The sequence below is a fragment of the Lagenorhynchus albirostris genome, chromosome 1 (assembly GCF_949774975.1).
Source record: "Lagenorhynchus albirostris chromosome 1, mLagAlb1.1, whole genome shotgun sequence".
Lineage (NCBI taxonomy): Eukaryota > Metazoa > Chordata > Mammalia > Artiodactyla > Delphinidae > Lagenorhynchus > Lagenorhynchus albirostris.
Genome location: NC_083095.1, coordinates 95,688,549 through 95,713,147, shown reverse-complemented (window position 1 = coordinate 95,713,147; position 24,599 = coordinate 95,688,549).

Sequence of the window (24,599 nt, the reverse complement as noted above, 5' to 3'; positions counted from 1 at the left end):
AGGAAAAAACGCATACGCCCTTTTTGGCCAACCAAGCAAGCTTGCAAAGGAAATCTGCACTACAATGAAGTCTCACTGCCCCCCGGGCAAAAGGGCCATCTGAAAAAAGTGTAAAATCCAGAAAGGCAGGACAGGCCATGGAGAACTGGGAGCCTTGTTATGCTGATGGGCGGGATGTAAATTGCCAACAGCCACTCTGGAGAAGTGTATGGTGTTTCCTGAAACATCTAGAAAACAAAGCAACAGAGCCTAGGGCACTTCCACTTATGCTCCTATAGCTTAGGGAAATTAAAATCAAAAAGACACAGCCACCCCAAAGTTTGGGATGGCTCTGTTTACAAGAACCTCGCTTACGGTGCAAGTTCAATATCACAGAAATTGAAAAATGCATAAAGAAGTTGTGGTACTCACGTACAATGCACTATCACTCAGCAATGAAATCTATGTCATCAGGCCCGTAGCACCATAATGAGTGGATTCAGGTACGATGATTCTAAGTGAAATATGTCACACAGAAAAAGAAACATCATAAGATATCACTAATACACGGAATGTAAACTTGGCTACACAGGAACTGAATTACAAAACAGAACAGGGACTCAAATGTAGAAAACCAACTTATGCTTGCTTAAGGGGAAAGGTGAGTTGGGGTGCTGCATAAAATCAGAGATTGAAATTAGCACAGATACCGTTCCATAAGCCAAATATGTAATAGACAAGAGCTACTCCTTGCTCAACGAAGTGGACTCTACACCCCATATTAAACGCCTAAGAATATACCTGACTAGTAAGAATCTTAAAACCTATGGATTTACATGTCTCCGAAAGAGAATCAAGCGTGTGTACAGAAGCATAAACGCAGCAGTGATAGGATTAGTGAGGTTCGGTGAGCAAATGCAGACCCTTTGAAGTCATATTGCATGGTACCCATTCCATGGGTCTCAACTCTCCAGGTTTAAGGGATTCTTCCTTCAGCTAAAACATGCATGTGGAACCCAGAGTATGATCCACCGTGTGATCGGGAAACGTGTTCAAATATGTCTCAGTTTAAGTCCCCTGGTACTCGGGTGCAACATTCCAGACGCTTTACTAACACTTTCCCCACTTGGAGAGTCAGTGCCTTTAACCTCCTGTTTGGCCCAGTTTGCAATTTCTGCGGGAAATGAACAGGAATAGGGAGAACCAATGAGAGACTAGCTGGAGGTGTCTGGACGGGCAAATTTAACTCTCATTTCCCACCAGGAAGAGGAATTAACCAAAGGCTCAGCTGGCCGTGCCGGAACCACACTAGGGCCTGAATCAATCTTGCGGTGTTGCGGCCAGCTCACAAGAAAGCGAGTTGAAGAAAGGAGCTCAGGGGCACTGTAATTCACAAACCTGCAGAGTTATAAATGACAGCTATCGTCCAAAAATATATTGAAGTAAGGCTGCCAAGAGCACTTGAAAGCGGGGCAGAATTGCAGGAAACCGATTTCAGGAGGTAGACTGGAATTGCATGAAAAGCATAGGAAAAGAGGCAGAACGTCCACAATGATGCACTTGGCCAAAAAGAGCGTATGCGTTTTTTCCTGAATATATTCAGGAAAAAACGCATACGCCCTTTTTGGCCAACCAAGCAAGCTTGCAAAGGAAATCTGCACTACAATGAAGTCTCACTGGCCCCCGGGCAAAAGGGCCATCTGAAAAAAGTGTAAAATCCAGAAAGGCAGGACAGGCCATGGAGAACTGGGAGCCTTGTTATGCTGATGGGCGGGATGTAAATTGCCAACAGCCACTCTGGAGAAGTGTATGGTGTTTCCTGAAACATCTAAAAAACAAAGCAACAGAGCCTAGGGCACTTCCACTTATGCTCCTATAGCTTAGGGAAATTCAAATCAAAAAGACACAGCCACCCCAAAGTTTGGGACGGCTCTGTTTACAAGAACCTCGTTTATGGTACAAGTTCAATATCACAGAAAGCGAAAAATGAATAAAGAATTTGTGGTACTTACGTACAATGCAATATCACTCAGCAATGAAATCTATGTCATCAGGCCCGTAGTAGCATAATGAGTGGACTCAGGTACGATGATTCTAAGAGAAATAAGTCACACAGAAAAAGAAATATCATAAGGTATCACTAATACACGGAATGAAAACTTGGCTACCCAGGAACTGAATGACAAAACAGAACAGGGTCTCAAATGTAGAAAACCAACTTATGCTTGCTTAAGGGGAAAGGTGAGTTGGGGTGCTGCATAAAACAAGAGATTGAAATTAGCACAGATACCGTTCCATAAGCCAAATATATAATAGACAAGAGCTACTCCTTGCTCAACGAAGTGGACTCAACACCCCATATTAAACGCCTAAAAATATACCTGAATAGTAAGAATCTTAAAACCTATGGATATATATGTCTCCGAAAAGGAATCAAGCGTGTGTACAGCAGCATAAACGCAGCAGTGATAGGATTGGTGAGTTTCGGTGAGCAAATGCAGACCCTTTGAAGTCATATTGCATGGTACCCATTCCATGGGTCTCAACTCTCCAGGTTTAAGGGATTCTTCCTTCAGCTAAAACATGCATGTGGAACCCAGAATATGATCCACCGTGTGATTGGGAAACGTGTTCAAATGTGTCTCAGTTTTCGTCCCCTGCTACTCGGGTACAACATTCCAGACGCTTTACTAACACCCTCCCCACTTGGAGAGTCAGTGCCTTTAACCTCCTGTTTGGCCCAGTTTGCAATTTCTGCGGGAAATGAACAGGAATAGGGAGAACCAATGAGAGACTAGCTGGAGGTGTCTGGACGGGCAAATTTAACTCTCATTTCCCACCAGGAAGAGGAATTAACCAAAGGCTCAGCTTGCCATGCCGGAACCACACTAGGGCCTGAAGCAATCATGCGGTGTGGCGGCCAGCTCACAAGAAAGCGAGTTGAACGAAGGAGCTCAGGGGCACTGTCATTCACAAACCTGCAGAGTTATAAATGACAGCTATCGTCCAAAAATATATTGAAGTAAGGCTGCCAAGAGGACTTGAAAGCGGGGCAGAATTGCAGGAAACCGATTTCAGGAGGTAGACTGGAATTGCATGAAAAGCATAGGAAAAGAGGCAGAACGTCCACAATGATGCACTTGGCCAAAAAGGGCGTATGCGTTTTTTCCTGAATATATTCAGGAAAAAACGCATACGCCCTTTTTGGCCAACCAAGCAAGCTTGCAAAGGAAATCTGCACTACAATGAAGTCTCACTGCCCCACGGGCAAAAGGGCCATCTGAAAAAAGTGTAAAATCCAGAAAGGCAGGACAGGCCATGGAGAACTGGGAGCCTTGTTATGCTGATGGGTGGGATGTAAATTGACAACAGCCACTCTGGAGAAGTGTATAGTGTTTCCTGAAACATCTAAAAAACAAAGCAACAGAGCCTAGGGCACTTCCACTTATGATCCTATAGCTTAGGGAAATTCAAATCAAAAAGACACAGCCACCCCAAAGTTTGGGACGGCTCTGTTTACAAGAACCTCATTTATGGCAGAAGTTCAATATCACAGAAAGCGAAAAATGAATAAAGAATTTGTGGTACTTACGTACAATGCAATATCACTCAGCAATGAAATCTATGTCATCAGGCCCGTAGCAGCATAATGAGTGGATTCAGGTAGGATGATTCTAAGAGAAATAAGTCACAGAGAAAAAGAAATATCATAAGGTATCACTAATACATGGAATGTAAACTTGGCTACCCAGGAACTGAATTACAAAACAGAACAGGGTCTCAAATGTAGAAAACCAACTTATGCTTGCTTAAGGGGAAAGGTGAGTTAGGGTGCTGCATAAAACCAGAGATTGAAATTAGTACAGATACCGTTCCATAAGCCAAATATGTAATAGAAAAGAGCTACTCCTTGCTCAACGAAGTGGATTCAACACCCCATATTAAACGCCTAAGAATATACCTGACTAGTAATAATCTTAAAAGCTATGGATTTACATGTCTCCAAAAGAGAATCAAGCGTGTGTACAGCAGCATAAACGCAGCAGTGATAGGATTGGTGAGGTTCGGTGAGCAAATGCAGACCCTTTGAAGTCATATTGCATGGTACCCATTGCATGGGTCTCAACTCTCCAGGTTTAAGGGACTATTGCTTCAGCTAAAACATGCATATGGAACCCAGAGTATGATCCACCGTGTGATCGGGAAACGTGTTCAAATGTGTCTCAGTTTTCGTCCCCTGGTACTCGGGTGCAACATTCCAGACGCTTTACTAACACTCTCCCCACTTGGAGAGTCAGTGCCTTTAACGTCGTGTTTGGCCCAGTTTGCAATTTCTGCGGGAAATGAACAGGAATAGGGAGAACCAATGAGAGACTAGCTGGAGGTGTCTGGACGGGCAAATTTAACTCTCATTTCCCACCAGGAAGAGGAATTAACCAAAGGCTCTGCTTGCCATGCCTGAACCACACTAGGGCCTGAAGCAATCTTGCGGTGTTGCGGCCAGCTCACAAGAAAGCAAGTTGAAGAAAGGAGCTCAGGGGCACTGTCATTCACAAACCTGCAGAGTTATAAATGACAGCTATCGTCCAAAAATATATTGAAGTAAGGCTGCCAAGAGGACTTGAAAGCGGGGCAGAATTGCAGGAAACCGATTTCAGGAGGTAGACTGGAATTGCATGAAAAGCATAGGAAAAGAGGCAGAACGTCCACAATGATGCACTTGGCCAAAAAGGGCGTATGCGTTTTTTCCTGAATATATTCAGGAAAAAACGCATACGCCCTTTTTGGCCAACCAAGCAAGCTTGCAAAGGAAATCTGCACTACAATGAAGTCTCACTGCCCCCCGGGCAAAAGGGCCATCTGAAAAAAGTGTAAAATCCAGAAAGGCAGGACAGGCCATGGAGAACTGGGAGCCTTGTTATGCTGATGGGCGGGATGTAAATTGCCAACAGCCACTCTGGAGAAGTGTATGGTGTTTCCTGAAACATCTAAAAAACAAAGCAACAGAGCCTAGGGCACTTCCACTTATGCTCCTATAGCTTAGGGAAATTCAAATCAAAAAGACACAGCCACCCCAAAGTTTGGGACGGCTCTGTTTACAAGAACCTCGTTTATGGTACAAGTTCAATATCACAGAAAGCGAAAAATGAATAAAGAATTTGTGGTACTTACGTACAATGCAATATCACTCAGCAATGAAATCTATGTCATCAGGCCCGTAGCAGCATAATGAGTGGACTCAGGTAGGATGATTCTAAGAGAAATAAGTCACACAGAAAAAGAAATATCATAAGGTATCACTAATACACGGAATGAAAACTTGGCTACCCAGGAACTGAATTACAAAACAGAACAGGGTCTCAAATGTAGAAAACCAACTTATGCTTGCTTAAGGGGAAAGGTGAGTTGGGGTGCTGCATAAAACAAGAGATTGAAATTAGCACAGATACCGTTCCATAAGCCAAATATGTAATAGACAAGAGCTACTCCTTGCTCAACGAAGTGGACTCTACACCCCATATTAAACGCCTAAAAATATACCTGAATAGTAAGAATCTTAAAACCTATGGATTTATATGTCTCCGAAAAGGAATCAAGCGTGTGTACAGCAGCATAAACGCAGCAGTGATAGGATTGGTGAGTTTCGGTGAGCAAATGCAGACCCTTTGAAGTCATATTGCATGGTACCCATTCCATGGGTCTCAACTCTCCAGGTTTAAGGGATTCTTCCTTCAGCTAAAACATGCATGTGGAACCCAGAGTATGATCCACCGTGTGATCGGGAAACGTGTTCAAATATGTCTCAGTTTAAGTCCCCTGGTACTCGGGTGCAACATTCCAGACGCTTTACTAACACTCTCCCCACTTGGAGAGTCAGTGCCTTTAACCTCCTGTTTGGCCCAGTTTGCAATTTCTGCGGGAAATGAACAGGAATAGGGAGAACCAATGAGAGACTAGCTGGAGGTGTCTGGACGGGCAAATTTAACTCTCATTTCCCACCAGGAAGAGGAATTAACCAAAGGCTCAGCTTGCCGTGCCGGAACCACACTAGGGCCTGAAGCAATCTTGCGGTGTTGCGGCCATCTCACAAGAAAGCGAGTTGAACAAAGGAGCTCAGGGGCACTGTCATTCACAAACCTGCAGAGTTATAAATGACAGCTATCGTCCAAAAATATATTGAAGTAAGGCTGCCAAGAGGACTTGAAAGCGGGGCAGAATTGCAGGAAACCGATTTCAGGAGGTAGACTGGAATTGCATGAAAAGCATAGGAAAAGAGGCAGAACGTCCACAATGATGCACTTGGCCAAAAAGGGCGTATGCGTTTTTTCCTGAATATATTCAGGAAAAAACGCATACGCCCTTTTTGGCCAACCAAGCAAGCTTGCAAAGGAAATCTGCACTACAATGAAGTCTCACTGCCCCACGGGCAAAAGGGCCATCTGAAAAAAGTGTAAAATCCAGAAAGGCAGGACAGGCCATGGAGAACTGGGAGCCTTGTTATGCTGATGGGCGGGATGTAAATTGCCAACAGCCACTCTGGAGAAGTGTATGGTGTTTCCTGAAACATCTAAAAAACAAAGCAACAGAGCCTAGGGCACTTCCACTTATGCTCCTATAGCTTAGGGAAATTCAAATAAAAAAGACACAGCCACCCCAAAGTTTGGGACGGCTCTGTTTACAAGAACCTCGTTTATGGTACAAGTTCAATATCACAGAAAGCGAAAAATGAATAAAGAATTTGTGGTACTTACGTACAATGCAATATCACTCAGCAATGAAATCTATGTCATCAGGCCCATAGCAGCATAATGAGTGGACTCAGGTAGGATGATTCTAAGAGAAATAAGTCACACAGAAAAAGAAATATCATAAGGTATCACTAATACACGGAATGAAAACTTGGCTACCCAGGAACTGAATTACAAAACAGAACAGGGTCTCAAATGTAGAAAACCAACTTATGCTTGCTTAAGGGGAAAGGTGAGTTGGGGTGCTGCATAAAACAAGAGATTGAAATTAGCACAGATACCGTTCCATAAGCCAAATATGTAATAGACAAGAGCTACTCCTTGCTCAACGAAGTGGACTCTACACCCCATATTAAACGCCTAAAAATATACCTGAATAGTAAGAATCTTAAAACCTATGGATTTATATGTCTCCGAAAAGGAATCAAGCGTGTGTACAGCAGCATAAACGCAGCAGTGATAGGATTGGTGAGTTTCGGTGAGCAAATGCAGACCCTTTGAAGTCATATTGCATGGTACCCATTCCATGGGTCTCAACTCTCCAGGTTTAAGGGATTCTTCCTTCAGCTAAAACATGCATGTGGAACCCAGAGTATGATCCACCGTGTGATCGGGAAACGTGTTCAAATATGTCTCAGTTTAAGTCCCCTGGTACTCGGGTGCAACATTCCAGACGCTTTACTAACACTTTCCCCACTTGGAGAGTCAGTGCCTTTAACCTCCTGTTTGGCCCAGTTTGCAATTTCTGCGGGAAATGAACAGGAATAGGGAGAACCAATGAGAGACTAGCTGGAGGTGTCTGGACGGGCAAATTTAACTCTCATTTCCCACCAGGAAGAGGAATTAACCAAAGGCTCAGCTGGCCGTGCCGGAACCACACTAGGGCCTGAATCAATCTTGCGGTGTTGCGGCCAGCTCACAAGAAAGCGAGTTGAAGAAAGGAGCTCAGGGGCACTGTCATTCACAAACCTGCAGAGTTATAAATGACAGCTATCGTCCAAAAATATATTGAAGTAAGGCTGCCAAGAGCACTTGAAAGCGGGGCAGAATTGCAGGAAACCGATTTCAGGAGGTAGACTGGAATTGCATGAAAAGCATAGGAAAAGAGGCAGAACGTCCACAATGATGCACTTGGCCAAAAAGAGCGTATGCGTTTTTTCCTGAATATATTCAGGAAAAAACGCATACGCCCTTTTTGGCCAACCAAGCAAGCTTGCAAAGGAAATCTGCACTACAATGAAGTCTCACTGCCCCCCGGGCAAAAGGGCCATCTGAAAAAAGTGTAAAATCCAGAAAGGCAGGACAGGCCATGGAGAACTGGGAGCCTTGTTATGCTGATGGGCGGGATGTAAATTGCCAACAGCCACTCTGGAGAAGTGTATGGTGTTTCCTGAAACATCTAAAAAACAAAGCAACAGAGCCTAGGGCACTTCCACTTATGCTCCTATAGCTTAGGGAAATTCAAATCAAAAAGACACAGCCACCCCAAAGTTTGGGACGGCTCTGTTTACAAGAACCTCGTTTATGGTACAAGTTCAATATCACAGAAAGCGAAAAATGAATAAAGAATTTGTGGTACTTACGTACAATGCAATATCACTCAGCAATGAAATCTATGTCATCAGGCCCGTAGCAGCATAATGAGTGGACTCAGGTAGGATGATTCTAAGAGAAATAAGTCACACAGAAAAAGAAATATCATAAGGTATCACTAATACACGGAATGAAAACTTGGCTACCCAGGAACTGAATTACAAATCAGAACAGGGTCTCAAATGTAGAAAACCAACTTATGCTTGCTTAAGGGGAAAGGTGAGTTGGGGTGCTGCATAAAACCAGAGATTGAAATTAGCACAGATACCGTTCCATAAGCCAAATATGTAATAGACAAGAGCTACTCCTTGCTCAACGAAGTGGACTCAACACCCCATATTAAACGCCTAAGAATATACCTGACTAGTAAGAATCTTAAAACCTATGGATTTACATATTTCCGAAAGAGAATCAAGCGTGTGTACAGCAGCATAAACGCAGCAGTGATAGGATTGGTGAGGTTCGGTGAGCAAATGCAGACCCTTTGAAGTCATATTGCATGGTACCCATTCCATGGGTCTCAACTCTCCAGGTTTAAGGGATTCTTCCTTCAGCTAAAACATGCATGTGGAACCCAGAGTATGATCCACTGTGTGATCGGGAAACGTGTTCAAATATGTCTCAGTTATCATCCCCTGGTACTCGGGTGCAACATTCCAGACGCTTTACTAACACTCTCCCCACTTGGAGAGTCAGTGCCTTTAACGTCGTGTTTGGCCCAGTTTGCAATTTCTGCGGGAAATGAACAGGAATAGGGAGAACCAATGAGAGACTAGCTGGAGGTGTCTGGACGGGCAAATTTAACTCTCATTTCCCACCAGGAAGAGGAATTAACCAAAGGCTCAGCTTGCCGTGCCGGAACCACACTAGGGCCTGAATCAATCTTGCGGTGTTGCGGCCAGCTCACAAGAAAGCGAGTTGAAGAAAGGAGCTCAGGGGCACTGTAATTCACAAACCTGCAGAGTTATAAATGACAGCTATCGTCCAAAAATATATTGAAGTAAGGCTGCCAAGAGGACTTGAAAGCAGGGCAGAATTGCAGGAAACCGATTTCAGGAGGTAGACTGGAATTGCATGAAAAGCATAGGAAAAGAGGCAGAACGTCCACAATGATGCACTTGGCCAAAAAGGGCGTATGCGATTTTTCCTGAATATATTCAGGAAAAAACGCATACGCCCTTTTTGGCCAACCAAGCAAGCTTGCAAAGGAAATCTGCACTACAATGAAGTCTCACTGCCCCCCGGGCAAAAGGGCCATCTGAAAAAAGTGTAAAATCCAGAAAGGCAGGACAGGCCATGGAGAACTGGGAGCCTTGTTATGCTGATGGGCGGGATGTAAATTGCCAACAGCCACTCTGGAGAAGTGTATGGTGTTTCCTGAAACATCTAGAAAACAAAGCAACAGAGCCTAGGGCACTTCCACTTATGCTCCTATAGCTTAGGGAAATTAAAATCAAAAAGACACAGCCACCCCAAAGTTTGGGATGGCTCTGTTTACAAGAACCTCGCTTACGGTGCAAGTTCAATATCACAGAAATTGAAAAATGCATAAAGAAGTTGTGGTACTCACGTACAATGCACTATCACTCAGCAATGAAATCTATGTCATCAGGCCCGTAGCACCATAATGAGTGGATTCAGGTACGATGATTCTAAGTGAAATATGTCACACAGAAAAAGAAACATCATAAGATATCACTAATACACGGAATGTAAACTTGGCTACACAGGAACTGAATTACAAAACAGAACAGGGACTCAAATGTAGAAAACCAACTTATGCTTGCTTAAGGGGAAAGGTGAGTTGGGGTGCTGCATAAAATCAGAGATTGAAATTAGCACAGATACCGTTCCATAAGCCAAATATGTAATAGACAAGAGCTACTCCTTGCTCAACGAAGTGGACTCTACACCCCATATTAAACGCCTAAGAATATACCTGACTAGTAAGAATCTTAAAACCTATGGATTTACATGTCTCCGAAAGAGAATCAAGCGTGTGTACAGAAGCATAAACGCAGCAGTGATAGGATTAGTGAGGTTCGGTGAGCAAATGCAGACCCTTTGAAGTCATATTGCATGGTACCCATTCCATGGGTCTCAACTCTCCAGGTTTAAGGGATTCTTCCTTCAGCTAAAACATGCATGTGGAACCCAGAGTATGATCCACCGTGTGATCGGGAAACGTGTTCAAATATGTCTCAGTTTAAGTCCCCTGGTACTCGGGTGCAACATTCCAGACGCTTTACTAACACTTTCCCCACTTGGAGAGTCAGTGCCTTTAACCTCCTGTTTGGCCCAGTTTGCAATTTCTGCGGGAAATGAACAGGAATAGGGAGAACCAATGAGAGACTAGCTGGAGGTGTCTGGACGGGCAAATTTAACTCTCATTTCCCACCAGGAAGAGGAATTAACCAAAGGCTCAGCTGGCCGTGCCGGAACCACACTAGGGCCTGAATCAATCTTGCGGTGTTGCGGCCAGCTCACAAGAAAGCGAGTTGAAGAAAGGAGCTCAGGGGCACTGTAATTCACAAACCTGCAGAGTTATAAATGACAGCTATCGTCCAAAAATATATTGAAGTAAGGCTGCCAAGAGCACTTGAAAGCGGGGCAGAATTGCAGGAAACCGATTTCAGGAGGTAGACTGGAATTGCATGAAAAGCATAGGAAAAGAGGCAGAACGTCCACAATGATGCACTTGGCCAAAAAGAGCGTATGCGTTTTTTCCTGAATATATTCAGGAAAAAACGCATACGCCCTTTTTGGCCAACCAAGCAAGCTTGCAAAGGAAATCTGCACTACAATGAAGTCTCACTGCCCCCCGGGCAAAAGGGCCATCTGAAAAAAGTGTAAAATCCAGAAAGGCAGGACAGGCCATGGAGAACTGGGAGCCTTGTTATGCTGATGGGCGGGATGTAAATTGCCAACAGCCACTCTGGAGAAGTGTATGGTGTTTCCTGAAACATCTAAAAAACAAAGCAACAGAGCCTAGGGCACTTCCACTTATGCTCCTATAGCTTAGGGAAATTCAAATCAAAAAGACACAGCCACCCCAAAGTTTGGGACGGCTCTGTTTACAAGAACCTCGTTTATGGTACAAGTTCAATATCACAGAAAGCGAAAAATGAATAAAGAATTTGTGGTACTTACGTACAATGCAATATCACTCAGCAATGAAATCTATGTCATCAGGCCCGTAGTAGCATAATGAGTGGACTCAGGTACGATGATTCTAAGAGAAATAAGTCACACAGAAAAAGAAATATCATAAGGTATCACTAATACACGGAATGAAAACTTGGCTACCCAGGAACTGAATGACAAAACAGAACAGGGTCTCAAATGTAGAAAACCAACTTATGCTTGCTTAAGGGGAAAGGTGAGTTGGGGTGCTGCATAAAACAAGAGATTGAAATTAGCACAGATACCGTTCCATAAGCCAAATATATAATAGACAAGAGCTACTCCTTGCTCAACGAAGTGGACTCAACACCCCATATTAAACGCCTAAAAATATACCTGAATAGTAAGAATCTTAAAACCTATGGATATATATGTCTCCGAAAAGGAATCAAGCGTGTGTACAGCAGCATAAACGCAGCAGTGATAGGATTGGTGAGTTTCGGTGAGCAAATGCAGACCCTTTGAAGTCATATTGCATGGTACCCATTCCATGGGTCTCAACTCTCCAGGTTTAAGGGATTCTTCCTTCAGCTAAAACATGCATGTGGAACCCAGAATATGATCCACCGTGTGATTGGGAAACGTGTTCAAATGTGTCTCAGTTTTCGTCCCCTGCTACTCGGGTACAACATTCCAGACGCTTTACTAACACCCTCCCCACTTGGAGAGTCAGTGCCTTTAACCTCCTGTTTGGCCCAGTTTGCAATTTCTGCGGGAAATGAACAGGAATAGGGAGAACCAATGAGAGACTAGCTGGAGGTGTCTGGACGGGCAAATTTAACTCTCATTTCCCACCAGGAAGAGGAATTAACCAAAGGCTCAGCTTGCCATGCCGGAACCACACTAGGGCCTGAAGCAATCATGCGGTGTGGCGGCCAGCTCACAAGAAAGCGAGTTGAACGAAGGAGCTCAGGGGCACTGTCATTCACAAACCTGCAGAGTTATAAATGACAGCTATCGTCCAAAAATATATTGAAGTAAGGCTGCCAAGAGGACTTGAAAGCGGGGCAGAATTGCAGGAAACCGATTTCAGGAGGTAGACTGGAATTGCATGAAAAGCATAGGAAAAGAGGCAGAACGTCCACAATGATGCACTTGGCCAAAAAGGGCGTATGCGTTTTTTCCTGAATATATTCAGGAAAAAACGCATACGCCCTTTTTGGCCAACCAAGCAAGCTTGCAAAGGAAATCTGCACTACAATGAAGTCTCACTGCCCCACGGGCAAAAGGGCCATCTGAAAAAAGTGTAAAATCCAGAAAGGCAGGACAGGCCATGGAGAACTGGGAGCCTTGTTATGCTGATGGGCGGGATGTAAATTGCCAACAGCCACTCTGGAGAAGTGTATGGTGTTTCCTGAAACATCTAAAAAACAAAGCAACAGAGCCTAGGGCACTTCCACTTATGCTCCTATAGCTTAGGGAAATTCAAATCAAAAAGACACAGCCACCCCAAAGTTTGGGACGGCTCTGTTTACAAGAACCTCGTTTATGGTACAAGTTCAATATCACAGAAAGCGAAAAATGAATAAAGAATTTGTGGTACTTACGTACAATGCAATATCACTCAGCAATGAAATCTATGTCATCAGGCCCGTAGTAGCATAATGAGTGGACTCAGGTACGATGATTCTAAGAGAAATAAGTCACACAGAAAAAGAAATATCATAAGGTATCACTAATACACGGAATGAAAACTTGGCTACCCAGGAACTGAATGACAAAACAGAACAGGGTCTCAAATGTAGAAAACCAACTTATGCTTGCTTAAGGGGAAAGGTGAGTTGGGGTGCTGCATAAAACAAGAGATTGAAATTAGCACAGATACCGTTCCATAAGCCAAATATATAATAGACAAGAGCTACTCCTTGCTCAACGAAGTGGACTCAACACCCCATATTAAACGCCTAAAAATATACCTGAATAGTAAGAATCTTAAAACCTATGGATATATATGTCTCCGAAAAGGAATCAAGCGTGTGTACAGCAGCATAAACGCAGCAGTGATAGGATTGGTGAGTTTCGGTGAGCAAATGCAGACCCTTTGAAGTCATATTGCATGGTACCCATTCCATGGGTCTCAACTCTCCAGGTTTAAGGGATTCTTCCTTCAGCTAAAACATGCATGTGGAACCCAGAATATGATCCACCGTGTGATTGGGAAACGTGTTCAAATGTGTCTCAGTTTTCGTCCCCTGCTACTCGGGTACAACATTCCAGACGCTTTACTAACACCCTCCCCACTTGGAGAGTCAGTGCCTTTAACCTCCTGTTTGGCCCAGTTTGCAATTTCTGCGGGAAATGAACAGGAATAGGGAGAACCAATGAGAGACTAGCTGGAGGTGTCTGGACGGGCAAATTTAACTCTCATTTCCCACCAGGAAGAGGAATTAACCAAAGGCTCAGCTTGCCATGCCGGAACCACACTAGGGCCTGAAGCAATCATGCGGTGTGGCGGCCAGCTCACAAGAAAGCGAGTTGAACGAAGGAGCTCAGGGGCACTGTCATTCACAAACCTGCAGAGTTATAAATGACAGCTATCGTCCAAAAATATATTGAAGTAAGGCTGCCAAGAGGACTTGAAAGCGGGGCAGAATTGCAGGAAACCGATTTCAGGAGGTAGACTGGAATTGCATGAAAAGCATAGGAAAAGAGGCAGAACGTCCACAATGATGCACTTGGCCAAAAAGGGCGTATGCGTTTTTTCCTGAATATATTCAGGAAAAAACGCATACGCCCTTTTTGGCCAACCAAGCAAGCTTGCAAAGGAAATCTGCACTACAATGAAGTCTCACTGCCCCACGGGCAAAAGGGCCATCTGAAAAAAGTGTAAAATCCAGAAAGGCAGGACAGGCCATGGAGAACTGGGAGCCTTGTTATGCTGATGGGCGGGATGTAAATTGCCAACAGCCACTCTGGAGAAGTGTATGGTGTTTCCTGAAACATCTAAAAAACAAAGCAACAGAGCCTAGGGCACTTCCACTTATGCTCCTATAGCTTAGGGAAATTCAAATCAAAAAGACACAGCCACCCCAAAGTTTGGGACGGCTCTGTTTACAAGAACCTCGTTTATGGTACAAGTTCAATATCACAGAAAGCGAAAAATGAATAAAGAATTTGTGGTACTTACGTACAATGCAATATCACTCAGCAATGAAATCTATGTCATCAGGCCCGTAGTAGCATAATGAGTGGACTCAGGTACGATGATTCTAAGAGAAATAAGTCACACAGAAAAAGAAATATCATAAGGTATCACTAATACACGGAATGAAAACTTGGCTACCCAGGAACTGAATGACAAAACAGAACAGGGTCTCAAATGTAGAAAACCAACTTATGCTTGCTTAAGGGGAAAGGTGAGTTGGGGTGCTGCATAAAACAAGAGATTGAAATTAGCACAGATACCGTTCCATAAGCCAAATATATAATAGACAAGAGCTACTCCTTGCTCAACGAAGTGGACTCAACACCCCATATTAAACGCCTAAAAATATACCTGAATAGTAAGAATCTTAAAACCTATGGATATATATGTCTCCGAAAAGGAATCAAGCGTGTGTACAGCAGCATAAACGCAGCAGTGATAGGATTGGTGAGTTTCGGTGAGCAAATGCAGACCCTTTGAAGTCATATTGCATGGTACCCATTCCATGGGTCTCAACTCTCCAGGTTTAAGGGATTCTTCCTTCAGCTAAAACATGCATGTGGAACCCAGAATATGATCCACCGTGTGATTGGGAAACGTGTTCAAATGTGTCTCAGTTTTCGTCCCCTGCTACTCGGGTACAACATTCCAGACGCTTTACTAACACCCTCCCCACTTGGAGAGTCAGTGCCTTTAACCTCCTGTTTGGCCCAGTTTGCAATTTCTGCGGGAAATGAACAGGAATAGGGAGAACCAATGAGAGACTAGCTGGAGGTGTCTGGACGGGCAAATTTAACTCTCATTTCCCACCAGGAAGAGGAATTAACCAAAGGCTCAGCTTGCCATGCCGGAACCACACTAGGGCCTGAAGCAATCATGCGGTGTGGCGGCCAGCTCACAAGAAAGCGAGTTGAACGAAGGAGCTCAGGGGCACTGTCATTCACAAACCTGCAGAGTTATAAATGACAGCTATCGTCCAAAAATATATTGAAGTAAGGCTGCCAAGAGGACTTGAAAGCGGGGCAGAATTGCAGGAAACCGATTTCAGGAGGTAGACTGGAATTGCATGAAAAGCATAGGAAAAGAGGCAGAACGTCCACAATGATGCACTTGGCCAAAAAGGGCGTATGCGTTTTTTCCTGAATATATTCAGGAAAAAACGCATACGCCCTTTTTGGCCAACCAAGCAAGCTTGCAAAGGAAATCTGCACTACAATGAAGTCTCACTGCCCCACGGGCAAAAGGGCCATCTGAAAAAAGTGTAAAATCCAGAAAGGCAGGACAGGCCATGGAGAACTGGGAGCCTTGTTATGCTGATGGGCGGGATGTAAATTGCCAACAGCCACTCTGGAGAAGTGTATGGTGTTTCCTGAAACATCTAAAAAACAAAGCAACAGAGCCTAGGGCACTTCCACTTATGCTCCTATAGCTTAGGGAAATTCAAATCAAAAAGACACAGCCACCCCAAAGTTTGGGACGGCTCTGTTTACAAGAACCTCGTTTATGGTACAAGTTCAATATCACAGAAAGCGAAAAATGAATAAAGAATTTGTGGTACTTACGTACAATGCAATATCACTCAGCAATGAAATCTATGTCATCAGGCCCGTAGTAGCATAATGAGTGGACTCAGGTACGATGATTCTAAGAGAAATAAGTCACACAGAAAAAGAAATATCATAAGGTATCACTAATACACGGAATGAAAACTTGGCTACCCAGGAACTGAATGACAAAACAGAACAGGGTCTCAAATGTAGAAAACCAACTTATGCTTGCTTAAGGGGAAAGGTGAGTTGGGGTGCTGCATAAAACAAGAGATTGAAATTAGCACAGATACCGTTCCATAAGCCAAATATATAATAGACAAGAGCTACTCCTTGCTCAACGAAGTGGACTCAACACCCCATATTAAACGCCTAAAAATATACCTGAATAGTAAGAATCTTAAAACCTATGGATATATATGTCTCCGAAAAGGAATCAAGCGTGTGTACAGCAGCATAAACGCAGCAGTGATAGGATTGGTGAGTTTCGGTGAGCAAATGCAGACCCTTTGAAGTCATATTGCATGGTACCCATTCCATGGGTCTCAACTCTCCAGGTTTAAGGGATTCTTCCTTCAGCTAAAACATGCATGTGGAACCCAGAATATGATCCACCGTGTGATTGGGAAACGTGTTCAAATGTGTCTCAGTTTTCGTCCCCTGCTACTCGGGTACAACATTCCAGACGCTTTACTAACACCCTCCCCACTTGGAGAGTCAGTGCCTTTAACCTCCTGTTTGGCCCAGTTTGCAATTTCTGCGGGAAATGAACAGGAATAGGGAGAACCAATGAGAGACTAGCTGGAGGTGTCTGGACGGGCAAATTTAACTCTCATTTCCCACCAGGAAGAGGAATTAACCAAAGGCTCAGCTTGCCATGCCGGAACCACACTAGGGCCTGAAGCAATCATGCGGTGTGGCGGCCAGCTCACAAGAAAGCGAGTTGAACGAAGGAGCTCAGGGGCACTGTCATTCACAAACCTGCAGAGTTATAAATGACAGCTATCGTCCAAAAATATATTGAAGTAAGGCTGCCAAGAGGACTTGAAAGCGGGGCAGAATTGCAGGAAACCGATTTCAGGAGGTAGACTGGAATTGCATGAAAAGCATAGGAAAAGAGGCAGAACGTCCACAATGATGCACTTGGCCAAAAAGGGCGTATGCGTTTTTTCCTGAATATATTCAGGAAAAAACGCATACGCCCTTTTTGGCCAACCAAGCAAGCTTGCAAAGGAAATCTGCACTACAATGAAGTCTCACTGCCCCACGGGCAAAAGGGCCATCTGAAAAAAGTGTAAAATCCAGAAAGGCAGGACAGGCCATGGAGAACTGGGAGCCTTGTTATGCTGATGGGTGGGATGTAAATTGACAACAGCCACTCTGGAGAAGTGTATAGTGTTTCCTGAAACATCTAAAAAACAAAGCAACAGAGCCTAGGGCACTTCCACTTATGATCCTATAGCTTAGGGAAATTCAAATCAAAAAGACACAGCCACCCCAAAGTTTGGGACGGCTCTGTTTACAAGAACCTCATTTATGGCACAAGTTCAATATCACAGAAAGCGAAAAATGAATAAAGAATTTGTGGTACTTACGTACAATGCAATATCACTCAGCAATGAAATCTATGTCATCAGGCCCGTAGCAGCATAATGAGTGGATTCAGGTACGATGATTCTAAGAGAAATAAGTCACAGAGAAAAAGAAATATCATAAGGTATCACTAATACACGGAATGTAAACTTGGCTACCCAGGAACTGAATTACAAAACAGAACAGGGTCTCAAATGTAGAAAACCAACTTATGCTTGCTTAAGGGGAAAGGTGAGTTAGGGTGCTGCATAAAACCAGAGATTGAAATTAGTACAGATACCGTTCCATAAGCCAAATATGTAATAGAAAAGAGCTACTCCTTGCTCAACGAAGTGGATTCAACACCCCATATTAAACGCCTAAGAATATACCTGACTAGTAATAATCTTAAAAGCTATGGATTTACATGTCTCCAAAAGAGAATCAAGCGTGTGTACAGCAGCATAAACGCAGCAGTGATAGGATTGGTGAGGTTCGGTGAGCAAATGCAGACCCTTTGAAGTCATATTGCATGGTACCCATTGCATGGGTCTCAACTCTCCAGGTTTAAGGGACTATTGCTTCAGCTAAAACATGCATATGGAACCCAGAGTATGATCCACCGTGTGATCGGGAAACGTGTTCAAATGTGTCTCAGTTTTCGTCCCCTGGTACTCGGGTGCAACATTCCAGACTCTTTACTAACACTCTCCCCACTTGGAGAGTCAGTGCCTTTAACGTCGTGTTTGGCCCAGTTTGCAATTTCTGCGGGAAATGAACAGGAATAGGGAGAACCAATGAGAGACTAGCTGGAGGTGTCTGGACGGGCAAATTTAACTCTCATTTCCCACCAGGAAGAGGAATTAACCAAAGGCTCTGCTTGCCATGCCTGAACCACACTAGGGCCTGAAGCAATCTTGCGGTGTTGCGGCCAGCTCACAAGAAAGCAAGTTGAAGAAAGGAGCTCAGGGGCACTGTCATTCACAAACCTGCAGAGTTATAAATGACAGCTATCGTCCAAAAATATATTGAAGTAAGGCTGCCAAGAGGACTTGAAAGCGGGGCAGAATTGCAGGAAACCGATTTCAGGAGGTAGACTGGAATTGCATGAAAAGCATAGGAAAAGAGGCAGAACGTCCACAATGATGCACTTGGCCAAAAAGGGCGTATGAGTTTCTTCCTGAATATATTCAGGAAAAAACGCATACGCCCTTTTTGGCCAACCAAGCAAGCTTGCAAAGGAAATCTGCACTACAATGAAGTCTCACTGCCCCCCGGTCAAAACGGCCATCTGAAAAAAGTGTAAAATCCAGAAAGGCAGGACAGGCCATGGAGAACAGGGAGCCTTGTTATGCTGATGGGCAGGATGTAAATTGCCAACAGCCACTCTGGAGAAGTGTATGGTGTTTCCTGAAACATCTAAAAAACAAAGCAACAGAGCCTAGGGCACTTCCACTTATGCTCCTATAGCTTAGGGAAATTAAAATCAAAAAGACACAGCCACCCCAAAGTTTGGGACGGCTATGTTTACAAGAACCTCGTTTATGGTACAAGTTCAATATCACAGAAAGCGAAAAATGAATAAAGAATTTGTGGTACTTACGTACAATGCAATATCACTCAGCAATGAAATCTATGTCATCAGGCCCGTAGCAGCATAATGAGTGGACTCAGGTACGATGATTCTAAGAGAAATAAGTCACACAGAAAAAGAAACATCATAAGATATCACTAATACACGGAATGTAAACTTGGCTACCCAGGAACTGAATTACAAAACAGAACAGGGTCTCAAATGTAGAAAACCAACTTATGCTTGCTTAAGGGGAAAGGTGAGTTGGGGTGATGCATATAACCAGAGATTGAAATTAGCACAGATACCGTTCCATAAGCCAAATATGTAATAGACAAGAGCTACTCCTTGCTCAACGAAGTGGACTCTACACCCCATATTAAACGCCTAAGAATATACCTGAATAGTAAGAATCTTAAAACCTATGGATTTACATGTCTCCAAAAGAGAATCAAGCGTGTGTACAGCAGCATAAATGCAGCAGTGATAGGATTAGTGAGGTTCGGTGAGCAAATGCAGACCCTTTGAAGTCATATTGCATGGTACCCATTCCATGGGTCACAACTCTGCAGGTTTAAGGGATTCTTCCTTCAGCTAAAACATGCATGTGGAACCCAGAGTATGATCCACCGTGTGATCGGGAAACGTGTTCAAATGTGTGTCAGTTTTCGTCCCCTGGTACTCGGGTGCAACATTCCAGACGCTTTACTAACACTCTCCCCACTTGGAGAGTCAGTGCCTTTAACGTCGTGTTTGGCCCAGTTTGCAATTTCTGCGGGAAATGAACAGGAATAGGGAGAACCAATGAGAGACTAGCTGGAGGTGTCTGGACGGGCAAATTTAACTCTCATTTCCCACCAGGAAGAGGAATTAACCAAAGGCTCAGCTGGCCGTGCCGGAACCACACTAGGGCCTGAAGCAATCCTGCGGTGTTGCTGCCAGCTCACAAGAAAGCGAGTTGAAGAAAGGAGCTCAGGGGCACTGTCATTCACAAACCTGCAGAGTTATAAATGACAGCTATCGTCCAAAAATATATTGAAGTAAGGCTGCCAAGAGGACTTGAAAGTGGGGCAGAATTGCAGGAAACCGATTTCAAAAGGTACACGGGAGTCGCTCTTAAAGCATAGGAAAAGAGACAGAACTTGGAAAATAATGCACTTGGCAAAAAATGGCATATATGTTTTATCCAGATCTCTCATAACTGAGGGCAGGAGATTACCGGCAGGCTCCAACTGCCACCTGAGGGCTCACGTTGCCAAGGCAACTTGAGCAAGCCAGGCAGGAGTTACCTCACAGCAGAGGTCCCACCTCACAGAATGGTGAGAAACCCAGCCAACTTCAGACTCTCACCAGAGGGCCCACATCACCAAGGGGATGGGAACCAGGCAGGAGTGTCTTCACACCAGTGGGGCCACATCATCGAAAGGTGAGGTACTCAGCACATGTGTCCTCAAACCAGAGGACCCACATCACCAAAGGCCTCGGAGTGAGGCAGGCAGGAGTAGCCTCACAACACTGGGCCCATAGAATAAAAAAGTGAGGAATCCAGCAGTTGGAACCTCCCAGCAGGCGGCCCAGAGCACCGAGGCTATGGGATCCAGGCCACAGTGAACTCACAGAAGAGGGCCCATGTCATGAAACTGACCAACCCAGCCATTGGGACCTCAGAGCAGGAGGCCCACATCCCCATGGGGATGGAAATCTGGTAGGAGTGTCCTCGCACCACTGAGAACGTATCAGAAAATTTTGGGAGACCAGCAGTTAGGGCCTGATGCCAGAGGACCCTCATCACCAAGGGAAGGAGGCTCCCAGCAGGCTCCAACTGCCACCAGAGGGCTGACGTCGCCAAGGCGATGTGTGCCAACCAGGCACGAATGACCTCACAGCAGAGGGCCCACCTCAGAGAAGTGTGACGAACCCAGTCAGGATCAGACTCGCACCAGAGGGCCCACATCAACAAGGGGATGGGAACCAGGCAGGAGTGTCCCCACACCAGTGGGACAACATCATCGAAAGGTGAGGATCCCAGCACATGTAGCCTCAAACCAGAGGAACCACATCACCAAGGGGTTCAGAATTAGGCTGGCAGGACTGGCCTCACAACACAGGGTCCATAGAATATAAAAGTTGAGGAATCCAGCAGTTGGAACCTCCCAGCAAGTGGCCCAGAGCACCAAGACTATGGGATCCAGGCCGCAGTGAACTCACAGCAGAGGGCCCACATCATGAACCTGTGAGCAGCCCAGCCGTTGGGACCTCAGAACAGAAGGCCCACATCCCCTTTGGGATGGGAACCTGGCAGGAGTGGCCTTGCACCACTTAGCACATATCAGAAAGTGTTAGGAGCCCAACAGTTAGGGCCTGACGCCAGGGGGCCCTCATAACTGAGGGGAGGAGACTCCCAGCAGGTTCCAACTGCCAACAGAGGGCCCACGTCTACAAGGTGGCATGCGCCAGCCAGGCAGTAGTGACCTCACCGCAGAGGGCCTATCTCACAGAAGGGTGAGGAACCGAGGCAGGATGAGACTCTCGCCAGAGGGCCCACAACACCAAGGGGATGGGAACCAGTCAGGACTGTCCTCCCACCAGTGGGGCCACATCATCGAAAGGTGAGGAACCCAGCACATGCGGCCTCATATCAGAGGACATACATTACAAAGGGGATGGGAGTGAGGCAGGTAGGGGTAGCCTAAAAACAGAGGGCCCAAAGAATAAAAAAGGTGAGGAATCCAGCATTTGGAACCTCCCAGCAGGCAGCCGAGAGCACAGAAGTTATGGGATGCAGGCAGGAGTGAACTAACAGCAGAGAGCCCACATCATGAAACTGTGAGCAACCCAGGCGTTGGGACCTCAGAGCAGAAAGCCCACATCCCCATGGGGATGGGAACCTGACAGGAGTGTCCTGGCATCACTGGGCTCACATCAGAAAACGTGGGGAGCCCAGCAGTTAGGGCCTGATGCTAGAGGGCCGTCATCACCGAGGGCAGGATGCTCCCAGCAGGTTCCATGTGCCAACAGAGGGCCCACGTCGCCAAGGTGATGTGTGCAAGTCAGGCAGGATTGACCTCACAGCAGAGGGCCTACCTCACAGAAGAGTGAGGAACCCAGCCAGGATAAGACTGTCACCAGAAGGCCCACATCACCAAGGGGATGGCAACCAGGCAGGAGTGTCCTCAGACCAGTGGGGTCACATCATTGAAAGTTGCGGAACCCAGCACATGTGGCCTCAAACCAGAGGACCCACATCACGAAGGGGTTGCGAGTGAGGCAGGCAGGAGGAGCATCACAACACAGGACCCATAGAATACAAAAGTTGAGGAATCGAGCAGTTGGAACCTCCCAGCAGGCGGCCCAGAGCACAGAGGCTATGGCATCCAGGCCAGAGTGAACTAAGAGCAGAGAGCCCACATCATGAAACTGTGAACAACCCAGCCGTTGGGACCTCAGAGCAGAAGGCCCACATCCCAATGGGGATGTGAACCTGGCTGGAGTGTCCTCGCACCACTGGTCGCACATCACAAAATGTGGGGAGCCCAGCAGTTAGGGCCTGATGCCAGAGGGCCCTCATCACCGAGGGGAGGAGGCTCCCAGCAGGCTCCAAGTGCCACCAGAGGGCTCATGTCCACAAGGCGAGGTGAGCATGCCAGGCAGGAGTGACCTCACAGCAGACGGCCCACCTCACAGATGGGTGAGGAACCCAGCCAGGATCAGACTCTCAACAGAGGGCCCACATCACCAAGGGGATGTGAACCAGGCAGGAGTCTCCTAAGACCATTGGTCCCACATCATCGAAAGGTGAGGAACCCAGCACATGTGGCCTCAAACCAGAGGACATACATCACGAAGGGGCTGGGAGTGAGGCAGGCAGGAGGATCCTCACAATAGAGGGCCCAAAAAATTTAAAAAAGTGAGGAATCCAGCAGTTGGAACCTCCCAGCAGGCGGCCAAGAGCACAGAGGCTATGGGATCCAGGCCTCTGTGAACTATCACCAGAGAGCCCACATCATGAAAATGTGAACAACCCAGCCGTTGGAACCTCAGAGCAGAAGACCCACATCCCCATGGAGATGGGATCCTAAGAGGAGTGCCCAAGCATCATTGGGCTCACTAAGAAAAGTTGGTGAGCCCAGCAGTTAGGGCCTGACGCAAGAGGGCCCTCATCACCGGTGGGAGGAGATTCCCAGCATGCTCCAACTGCCACCACACGGCTGACTTCACCAAGGCAATGTGTGCCAGCCATGCAGGAGTGACCTATCAGCAGAGGGTCTCCCTCACAGAAGGGTGAGGAACACAGCCAAAAACAGACTCTCACCAGGGGGTTCACATAACCACGTGGATGAGAACCAGGCAGGAGTGTCCTCACACTAGTGGGGCCACGTTATCGAAAGGTGAGGAACCCAGCAAAGGTGGCCACAAACCAGAGGACCCACATCACCAAGGGGTTGAGAGTGAGGTAGGTGTCTGGACGGGCATATTTAACACTCATTTCCCACCAGGAAGAGGAATTAACCAAAGGCTCAGTGTGCCATGTCAGAAGCAGATTAGGGCCTGAAGCAGTCTTGCGGGTTTGCGGCCAGCTCACAAGAAAGTGAGTTGAAGAAAGGAGCTCAGGGGCCCTGTAATTCACAAACCTGCAGAGTTATAAATGACAGATAACGTCCAAAAATATATTGAAGTAAGGCTGCCAAGAGGACTTGAAAGCGGGGCAGAATTGCAGGAAACCGATTTCAGGAGGTAGACTGGATTTGCATTTAAAGCATAGGAAAAGAGGCAGAACATCGACAATGATGCACTTGGCAAAAAAGGGCGTATGAGTTTGTTCCTGAATATATTCAGGAAAAAACACATACGCCCTTTTTGGCAAACCAAGCAAGCTTGCAATGGAAATCCGAACTACTATGAAGTGCCACTTCCCCCCTGTCTAAAGGGCCATCTGAAAAAAGTGTAAAATCCAGAAAGGCAAGATAGGCCATGGGGAAAAAGGAGCCTTGTTATGCTGATGGGCGGGATGTAAATTGCCAACAGCCACTCTGGAGAAGCCTATGGTGTTTCCTGATACATCTGAAAAACAAAACAACAGAGTCTAGGGCATTTCTACTTATGGTCCTATAGCTTAGGGAAATTACAATCAAAAAGACACAGCCACCCCAAAATTTGGGACGGCTCTGTTTACAGGAACCTCTTCTACGGTACAAGTTAAATATCCTAGAGAACAAATAATTGATAAAGAAGTTGCGGTACTTACGTACAACAGAATA